Consider the following 10,368-nt stretch of genomic DNA (forward strand, 5'->3'; position numbering starts at 1 on the left):
AATAGAGGAGACAAATCTCTTGAGTTGGCATGTTTCAGGGCAAACTATAGTCCCTCTAGGCTGTAAGCTCCTTATGGGCAAGGAATGTGACTACCAACTCTGTTATATTGCACTCTCCCAAGCACTTAGTACAGTGCTCTGCTCACAGTAAGCACTCAACAAGTACAACTGCTGGATCAGTGAAGGGACATCCTCCCCAGTGTGCATCTGCAGCTTAAGTACATTCTGACCCTCCTCCTCTTACCAGGTCAGCATAGGCTGCTTTCACAGTGCCATGCTGACTTACCAATGGAAATTGACTTCTGGTTTTTAGCTGACATGAAGCACTGGCTAAGGATTTGCTTTCCTGTACCCTTGAAGTATTTCCTCTGTCTCTTTTACCTTGTTTCCTCATTTGACCTCACCGGAGAGTAGTTGTTTGGGTAGCCTGCCTGTGGTCATTCATTCTCCTCACATCTCCCACTAAGCATAGTGGTGTCAAAGTGAGCAGAGATTTGAAGTTTGAGGGTGATCCTATTTTGTCATTTCATTTTTTTGTGTTTGTGTGTGTGTGTGTGTGTGTGTGTGTGTGTGTGTACGGTGTTTCTTAAACACTTACTATGCTGGGCAGTAAGTGCTGGGGTAGATAAGTTGATCAGGTTTCACATAGTACATGGCTCACAGTCTTATATCTCCATTTTGCAGATGAGGTGACTGAGGCACAGTGAAGTGATTATTCAAAGTCAGACAGCGGACAAATGGCAGAGCTGGGATTAGAACCCCCATTCTTCTGATTCCTAGGCCTGTACTCTATCCACTAGGCCATACTTTTGAGTCTAAACCATAAATAGCACTGAGAGAACTGGTCAGACTCAAACTCACTGTAGGCAGGGATTGTATCTATTTATTGTTGTACTCTCCCAAGCGCTTAATGGAGTGCTCTGCACACAGTGAATGATAAATAATAATAATGGTACTTGTTAAGCGCTTACTGGGTGCCAAGCACTGTTCTAAGCACTGGTGTAGATACAAGGTAATCAGGTTGTCCCACGTGGGGCTCACAGCCTTAATCCCCATTTTGCAGATGAAGTAACTGAGGCACAAAGAAATTGTGACTTGCCCAAAGTAACACAGCTGATAAGTGGCGGAGTCGGGATTAGAACCCTTGACCTCTGACTCTCAAGCCTAGGCTCTTGCCACTGAGCCATGCTGCTTCTCTGTATGAATGACTGACAAATTTGCCATCTTTGTGAGGTTCAGATCCCATAGCTAGCATGGCAGTTGGCCATTTATTCCTTCATTCATGTATTCAGTCATATTTATTGAGCACTTCCTGTGTGCAAAACACTGTACCAACAGTGCTGAGTACTTGGAACAGTGCTCAGAGCTTAAAACAGTGCTTGGCACATAGTAAGCGCTTAACAAATACCATCATCATCATTATTATTATTATCATCATCATTATCATTGTTATATTGTAATAATAATAATAAACGGACACACTCCTTGCCCACTACAAGCACTATAGCTTTGTAAATATTTGGGGGCAAGTCTGATACCTTGTTGTGACTAGACTCCGTTTGTCTCCCAAAGAAAATTCTGTCTTTCTCACTTTGGTTTTTTCCTTCCACGGTTATTGTTCTGTTCTTGGTCAGTGTGTGGCCCTAAGTAACAGAATTCTGTGACATCATTTAGCTTCATGTTGTCAATATGCCTTTTGGGTGGAGTGTATATGGTGTCACTGAGGCAGACAGACATCTCATCTTAGTTCTCCATAGACGTATCGTCAGTCCATAAACCCCTGCTGGTTCTGTAAAGTGGTTTACAAGCATTTGAGAGTCTTTTTGGGTGTGGGCTTCTAGGATGCAGTCATCATAAAGTAATGCTTGAATGACTCTCCCTAGGACTTTGAGTGATCCTTGAAATCTGTGGAGTTGGCAGAGTTTCCCAGAGCTGTGGAAGCGTATTCTAAAGCCTGCTTCCATTTTTCTCGTTGCATTTTCCAGGATGGCTGTGTAGAATAGATTGGATAGGACTTGGCCAGTTACGCATCCCTTTCTGCCTCCACTGGAACTGGAGAATGGGTCAGATCTGATCAGACTTGGTTCTGACCCATCCAGCAATGGCATCGGGAAAGAGTCTCAGAATGCCGATGAACTTTTGGGGGAAACCAAATTTTCTAAGCAATTTCTGGCATCCAAATCTATGGATAGTTGTCAAATATATATATATATATATATATATATATATATATATATATATACATACATACATATATGATAGGGACAGCCAGAAGCAGCACAGTGGAAAGGGCATGGGCCTGGGAATCGAAGGATCTGGGTGCTAATCCCGGCTCTGCCTTGTGTCTGCTGTGTGAACTTGGGAAAGCCATTTAACTTCTCGGTGCCTCAGTTACTTCATCTGTAAAATGATAATTCAATCCCATTCCCTCTTACTTAGACTGTGAGCCCCATGTGAGACAGGGATTGTGTCCAACTTCTTTAACTTGTGTCTATCTAGCACTTAAAGCAGTGCTTGGCCCATTGTAATCACTTACCCAATATCATAATTAACACAATAATAAAAATGATGGTACTTATTAAGCTCATCCTATGTGTCAAAGCCCTGTGCCAACTCTGGGGTTGAAACAAGATGATCAGCTCAGATATATTTGTCTCACATGGTGCTCACAGCCTAAAGGTGGGAGAGCAACTATCCTATCTCCATTTAACAGATGAGAAAACTGAAGTACAGAGAAGTTAAATGACTTGCCCAAGGTTACATAGCAGAAAACTGATGGATCTGGAACTAGAACCCATATCCCTTGACTCACTGTCCCATGCAGTTTTCAGTAGGTGATGCTGTTGTGCAAAAGTCTGTGCTATTTCCTGCACTATTTTTCCAGTACCTGTCACACTACAGAGATCACGGCAATTTTTTGGATTTTTTAAAATGGTATTTAAGCGCTTACTATGTGCCAGGCACTGTACTAAGCACTGGGGTAGATTCAAGCTAATCGGGTTGGACACTGTCCATGTTCCACATGGGGCATACAGTTGTAATCTCCATTTTACAGAGAAGGGAATTGAGGCCCAGAGAAGTTAATTGACGGAGCTGGGATTAGCATTCAGATCTTCTTATCCTCAGATCTGTGCTCTTTCTACTCCACTCCATTCCCAGCACTGCCCGACTTGTGTGACCTTGGGCAAGTCACTTCAATTCTCTATGCCTCAGTTGTTTCATCAGAAAAATGAGGATTAAAACTGTGAGCTCCATGTGGGACATGAACTGTGTCCAACCTGATTAGCTTGTATCTACCCTACAGCTTAGTACAGTGCCTGGTAAATAGTAGGAGCTTAATTAATCAATCAGTCAAGAGTATTGAGTGGTTAATATGTGCAGAGCACTGTACTAAATGCATGAAAGAGTACAATATAAAAGAATTGACACAAATACCATTTAAAAAAAATGAAGGATTTTACAGCTCTGACACTTGCAGTGACTTTTGTGATTGTGGGGACAAAGTGCCATGTCTTCACATGTTAGATGGTTTTGTAAGTTGTGTGTGACATAGAATTATATATGGGACCATAGAGCAGCTTTAGCGATGAGTTAAAATCTGTAGTTTGGTGCTGGCCATGTGATCCCTGGATCTCCTCAACTTTGGCGTAAGGAATGTGTGAAAGTTTTTTGGGAGAACAAAAGGGCTCTTCAAATTCAGGTGTCATTTCATCAAACTTGGCTGATACCACTCCACCTGCCAGCCTAACTGTGGTTGTCTATCAATCAGTCAATTAATGACTTTTATTGAGCATGTACTGTGCGCAACACTGTACTAAGTACTTGGGAGCATACAGTGGAATGGCGTTGGTAGCTCCTTGCCTGTCGTTTGGGGAATATGGAGAATCTCTTGGTGTTAGGTGACAGAATGATGACTGAAGAGAAGATACCTTCCTCAGCCCCGTCCAGATCAGCAACAGCATGAGAAACAGTGTGACGTAGTGGATAGACCACAGGCCTAGAAGTCAGAAAGAGCTGGGTTCTAATTCCGGCTCCGCCACTTGTCTATTGTGTGACCTTGAGCAAGTCACTTCACTTCTCTGGGCCTCAGTTACCTCATCTGTAAAATGGGGATTAAGACTGAGCCCCATGTGGGACAGGGACTGTGTTCCACACAATTAACTTGTATCATGTACCCCAGTGCTTAAAAAAGAGCCTAGACATAGTAAGCGCTTAACAAACACCATACAGAAGAGGAAGTCTACAGATTTGTCAGAAATGAATGAAGGTATTCTCTTGTGCTTTTTTCATCATCAGTATTGTGTATCTACTGTCCGTGGGGCACTGTTATGAACCCCTCTCCTGACATAGGGAACTGTACTGGCTATATGCTAGGGGCAGAAAACTGTTCTAGATGCTTGGGGACACAGCATCTTCGTTTCCCTCAAGGAGATTATACTCTACCAGCAAACACATATTTAAGTGTCCCTGGGTAAGGAGTACTGAAGTAGGTGTCTTGTCTTGTCTTATGCCGTCGAGTCATTTCCGACCCACAGGGACTCCATATGCACGTCTCCTTCAGAATGCCCTGCTCTTCATCTGCAATCATTCTGGCAGTGTATCCACAGAGTTTTCTTGTTCAAAATACGGACGTGGCACGTTCAACTTGGGTCTTCGCCCTCGACTCTCTCCTGTGCCGCTGCTGCCCGGCACAGGAAAGTTTTGATTTAAATTGCCTTCCACTTGCTAGCCACTGCCCAAGCTAGGAATGGAATGGGCATGGCTCCGCTTGACTCTCCCTCCCAAAGCCGAGACTGGTAGAGTACTGGAAACTCTCCAGGTGCAATCCTGAGAGGGAGAACTAGGTATAAGACGATTCTATTGTATTCTCCCAGGCTTACTGCACACAGTAAGCCCTCAGTAAATGCCATAAATTGATTGATTAGTTGATTAAGACATTCAGTGCTTTGTGGAAGGGTGGTTCTGAGACAAGGATTTGCTAGATGGGGGGTTTGGAAAGCTTGGGGCATGAGACACTGTTGGATTTCTGGTGGAGCTGTCAGTTTTTAATCTCTTGCTGTGAGAGTGGCAAAACCACCCACTGAATTCTGTGAAAATTGGCAGACACTCAAAGCAGTTCTGAAATGAATGTCCAGAGGAGACACCTAAATAAATCCTCAGGAAGAGATATTACAGAATTTGTGCAGTAACTTCCAAGACCATAAATTAAAAAACTGGCTGCATAAATCTTCCCAGCCTCCTCATAGTGAGAACACGATCCACCACATCCTTAAATGACCAGAAGAGAAAATTCTGGTTTAGACACGGGGATTACTCTCAAAATCTTAGTATTTAGAAATGAAACGTACCACCTTAGACTTAATGTGGTCATCCTCAATCTCATTTATATGTTCCCTACTGTGTGCAGAGCACTATATTAGGTTCTTGGGAATATTAGATGAAAGTAGAAAATCGGGGCCTTATCCTTGAGGAGCTTATAATATAATGGGAAAGCAGCCAGAACCTGATAAAGTGGGGGAATAAATGGATAAATAAGTGGAATAAATACACCAATAATCACATAATTGATATGTGTTCCTAAGGGATCAATCAGGGATAGCCTCTTGAATTTTCCCAGTGAGCTCACTCCCAGAATATTCCTTACCAGTTCTCCCTTTTTAGATTGTGAGATTAATATTTACTCCACCTTTAACCCCACCATGCTTATGTATGTATTCATAATTTATTTATAATAGTAATAATAATTGTGGTATTTGTTAATCACTATGTGCAAGGCACTGTACTAAGCCCTGTCTCCCTCTCTAGACTATAAACTCTTTATGGGAAGGGGATGCATCTACGAACACTGCTGCATTGTACTCTCTCAAGTGCTTAGTACAGAGCTCTGCACACAGTAAGTGCTCAGTAAAGACCACTGATTAATGATTCTAGCATCAGAGGCTGCTGCAGAGGAGCAGCATGGTGTAGTAGATAGCAGATGGGCCTGGGTGTCAGAAGGTCATGAATTCTAATCCTGCTCTGCCTCATGTCTGCTGTATTGCCTTGGGCAAAGTCACATCCCTTCTCTGTGCCTGTTACCTCAACTGAAAATGGAGATTAAGACTGTGAGCCCCATGCAGGACAGGAATCGTGTCCAACCAATTACCTTGTATCTAATCAAATTAACAAATACTATTATTATTATTCATTATTTATTTTTATTATTATTATTATTACTATTATTAGTCTACTCTTCCAGACATTTACCATTGGGGCCAAGAGAACAATGAGAGTGAATAGGCAGGCAGGAGTTCATTCATTCAATCGTATTGAGTGCTTACTGTGTTCACAGCACTGTACTAAACGCTTGGGTGAGTACAATAGAACAGACACATTCCTGCCCACAATGAGATCACAGTATAGAGGATACACCCTTTCCTCTCCATCCAAACCGCTATCTTGCTGGTTCATTCATTCATTCAATCGTATTTATTGAGCACTTACTGTGTGCAGAGCACTGCACTAAGCGCTTGGGAAGTACAAGTTGGCAACATATAGAGATGGTCTCTACCCAACAGTGGGCTCAATCTCTCATCCTATCCCAACTGGATTACTGCATCAGCTTCCTTTCTGACCTCCCATCCTCCTGTCTCTCCCTGATTCAGTCTATACTTCACTCTACTGCCCTTTCTACAGAATCTGTCTGCAGAAACACTCTAGGCATGTCACTCCCCTGCTCAAAAATCTCCAGTGGCTGCCTATCAACCTTATCATGAAGCACAAACTCCTCACTTTTGGCTTCAAAGCTCTCCATCACATCACCCCCTCCTACCTCACCTCCCTTCTCTCCTTCTACAGCCCAGCCCACACACTCCTCTCCTTTGCAGCTGACCTCCTCACTGTGCCTCGTTCTCACCTGTCCCACCATCGACCCTTAGCCCACGTCCTACCTCTGGCCTGGAATGCCCTCCCTCCACACATCTGCCAAACTAGCTCTCTTCCTCCCTTCAAAGTCCTACTGAGAGCTCACCTCCTCCAGGAAGTCTTTCCAGACTGAGCCCCCCTTATCTTCTGCTCCTCCTCCCCTCCCCATTGCCCCAATTCCCTGCCTCTGCCCTACCCCCTTCCCCTCCCCACAGCACTTGTGTATATTTGTACATATTTATTACTCTATTAATAATGTGTATATATCTATAATTCTATTTATTCTGATGGTATTGACATCTGTCTACTTGTTTTGTTTTTCTGTCTGTCTCCCCCTTCTAGCCTATGAGCCCATTGTTGTGTAGGGACTGTCTCTATATGTTGCCGAATTGTACTTTCCAAACACTTAGTACAGTGTTCTGCACACAGTAAGCACTCAATAAATATGATTGAATGAATGATTGCAGCACATTGCAAAATGCATGCAAAAGTGTGTTAATGAGCAGAAGGCAAGTGACCGCGGCCTATAATGTGGACACTTTGTTGTGCCTTGGAAGCTGTCTTTGGTGAATAATAACAATAAGTATGATAATTATTATCATTAGACTTATATCCTTGATCTTTGGACATTTGATATTCTCCCCAACCCCAAAGAACTTATGTACATATCTTTAAATTATATATTATAAATTCTTTATTAATATTAATGTCTGTCTCCCCCTCTAGACTATAAGCTCATTATGGGCAGGGAACATGTCTGCTAACTCTGCATAGTACTCTCCCAAGTGAATAAAACAGTGCTGTGTACATAGTAAGTGCTCAATAAATACCATTCATTAATTACAATAATAATTATAATAAAACATCCCTGGAATTTGGATTGAAAAGTACATTTTCAGATATATATTTTTGGCAGTTCAGGTTATTTTTGAAGGTTTGTTCAGAACGCTGTGGGGAGGGAATATGTCTACTAACTGTTATATTGTAAAAAGAGAGTGGTATTTAAGTGTTTACTATGTGCACTACTAAGCACTAGGTAGAAGTTAATCAGCTTAGTACAGTGTACTGCACACAGTAAGCATTAAATAAATAGATTGATCAATTGATTGAATCGGGTCTCAGGGCCTTGTGGGATTTCTAGTCTGGGCCCAGCTTGTGTGAGACACCCAAAGGACAATCAGTAGTATTTATTGCGTGATTACTGTGAACAGAGCACTGTGCTGAGTGCTTGGGAGAGTACAATACAACAGAATTGGTGGACATATTCTCTGGCCACAACGTGATTCCAGTCTAAAGAGGGAGACAAACATTAATAGAAGTAAATCATTTATAATATGTAACTCATAGACATGCAGAAATCCCACTGAATGGATGAACTCCTAGCTGCTGATGTCAGTCTCCATGGCCAGCTTTCATAGTGTTCCTTCTCCCCTTCATTTAATAATAATAATAATTTTTGGCATTTGTTAACCACTTACTATGTTACAGGTACTGTGCTAATTGCTGGGGTGCAAATTGGGTTGGACACAGTCCCTGCCCCACATGGAGCTCACAGTCTCAACCCCCATTGTACAGATGAGGTAACTGAGGCACAGAGAAGCGAAGTGACTTGCCCAAGATCACCCAGAAGACAAGTGGTGGAGTCAAATTAAAACCCATGATCTACTGAATCCCAGGCCTGTGCTCTAACCACTAAGCCATCCTGCTTCTCTGCTCAGCATCATGCTTCGGTTTCATCTCCAGCTGAGAATGGGATGGGCTACTTTCACAGCTGGAAGTTTACCTCGCCCTAGGGAACTTCCCACGAGGAGGAATCATGCCCCAGCCAGCCCAAACCTCCCCTTTCGGCCCCATTCGCAGAAGAATGTCAAGCGTTTCACAATCGACAACTGCGGCCACGATTCAACCCGCCCTCTTGGGCAGGGCAGCGCCAGACAGGGCAGACTGCTTCTATGGAGCGATAACCTGAAGGGCAAAGCACAGGTCATTTTGTGGGGAGCGATGCAAACGATCTGCAGAAGGGCAGGCAGAAAGTTATGACAGGTTTCTGTTCTGATAAATGGTTTAGTCTTCATTCCCTTTGGCAAACTTGCTTATCTGGGGGTTGAAGCAGGTTACAAACCTCGAGCAGGTGTCTGAATTATCCTGCCACTGTTCCCCTGCTGCTAGAATGACACTTTACCCAAAGTCAGAGAGAGAGCAGCGAGGTCTAGTGAGAAGAGCACAGGCCTGGAAATCAGGGCACCTGGATTTTAAACCTGGCTCTGCCACTTTCCTGCTGTGGCCTTTGGCAAATTATGTCACTTCTCTGTGCCTCAGTTTCCTCACCTGTAAAATGCAGTTTCAATATCTCTTCTCCCTCCTACTCAGAATATGAGCCCATTTTGGGACAGGGTCCATGTCTGACCTGATTATCTTGAATCTACCCCAGGGCTTGGTAAAGTGCAAACTGTAAACACTTAAATAATCATAATAATATTAAGTGCTTACTATGTGCCAAGCACTGTTCTAAGCACTGGGGTAGATACAAGGTAATCGGGTAGTCCCACGCGGGACTCGGTCTTAATTCCCATATTACAGATGGGGGAACTGAGGCCCAGGGAAATTGTGACTTGCCCAAAGTCAAACAGCTGACAAGTGGCAGAGCCGGAATTAGGACCCATGACCTGTGAGTCCCAAGCCCATGCTGTTTCCACTACGCCATGCTTGCTTCCCCCTGAATAGGTGAGGGCCTAAATAAGTGCTGTCCACTTCACTAAACTCCAAACTGGCTCCCCGATTAATGCTATTTATTGAGCACTTTTGAGTACTAAAAACTTGGGGAGTACTCAATAACGTTGAAACACACACTCGTTGTCCGCAAGGAGCTGAAAGATTGCATCTGGCGACATGAATCAGTAACAAAAAGAAAATCAGTGACTAGACCAAAGGAAACCACCATCTAACAGAACATCAGAAGGCTACTTGAGGATGACAGCAAGTCCCCCGTTCCCAAGGAAGGACAGCTTGAGTCTTCAGCGATGCCATCAGAATCACCATTTTCAAGAGTGAAAAACAACTGTGGAATCTCCTTGCTTTACATCGTGGTCAAGAGCCTAAGGACCGTGTCCAACCTGATTATTTTGTGTCCATTCCAGGGCTTAGAACAGTGCCTGGCACATAGTAAGAGCTTAAAATGGTGCTTTGAGAAACACCATGGCCTAGTGGCTAAAACACAGGCCTGGGTCTGAAGGACCTGGGTTCTAATCCCAGCTTGGCTAGTTGCCCTCTGTGTGACCTTGGGAAAGTCACTTCACTTCTCTGTGCCTCAATTACCTCATCTGTAAAATGGGGATTAAGACTCTGATCCCTCTGTGGGACATGGACTGTGTCTAATCCAATTTCTCAAGAACTGTGTCGTCTAGACTGAGAACCCATTGTGGGCAGGGATTGTCTCTATTTGTTGCTGAATTGTACTTTCCAAGA

The 10,368-nt window shown here is 43.4% G+C and overlaps 1 non-coding gene across 1 annotated transcript; it reads right to left on the minus strand.

Annotated features, from left to right (window-relative positions):
• Window positions 1-4,699: 4,699 nt before the first annotated feature.
• On the minus strand, window positions 4,700-4,837 carry LOC119927555. Its single transcript, XR_005450548.1, has one exon. It is a non-coding gene; the product is annotated as a small nucleolar RNA SNORA7 (small nucleolar RNA).
• Between the last annotated feature and the right edge of the window lie 5,531 nt (window positions 4,838-10,368).

This window comes from Tachyglossus aculeatus, chromosome 4 (assembly GCF_015852505.1).
Source record: "Tachyglossus aculeatus isolate mTacAcu1 chromosome 4, mTacAcu1.pri, whole genome shotgun sequence".
NCBI lineage: Eukaryota > Metazoa > Chordata > Mammalia > Monotremata > Tachyglossidae > Tachyglossus > Tachyglossus aculeatus.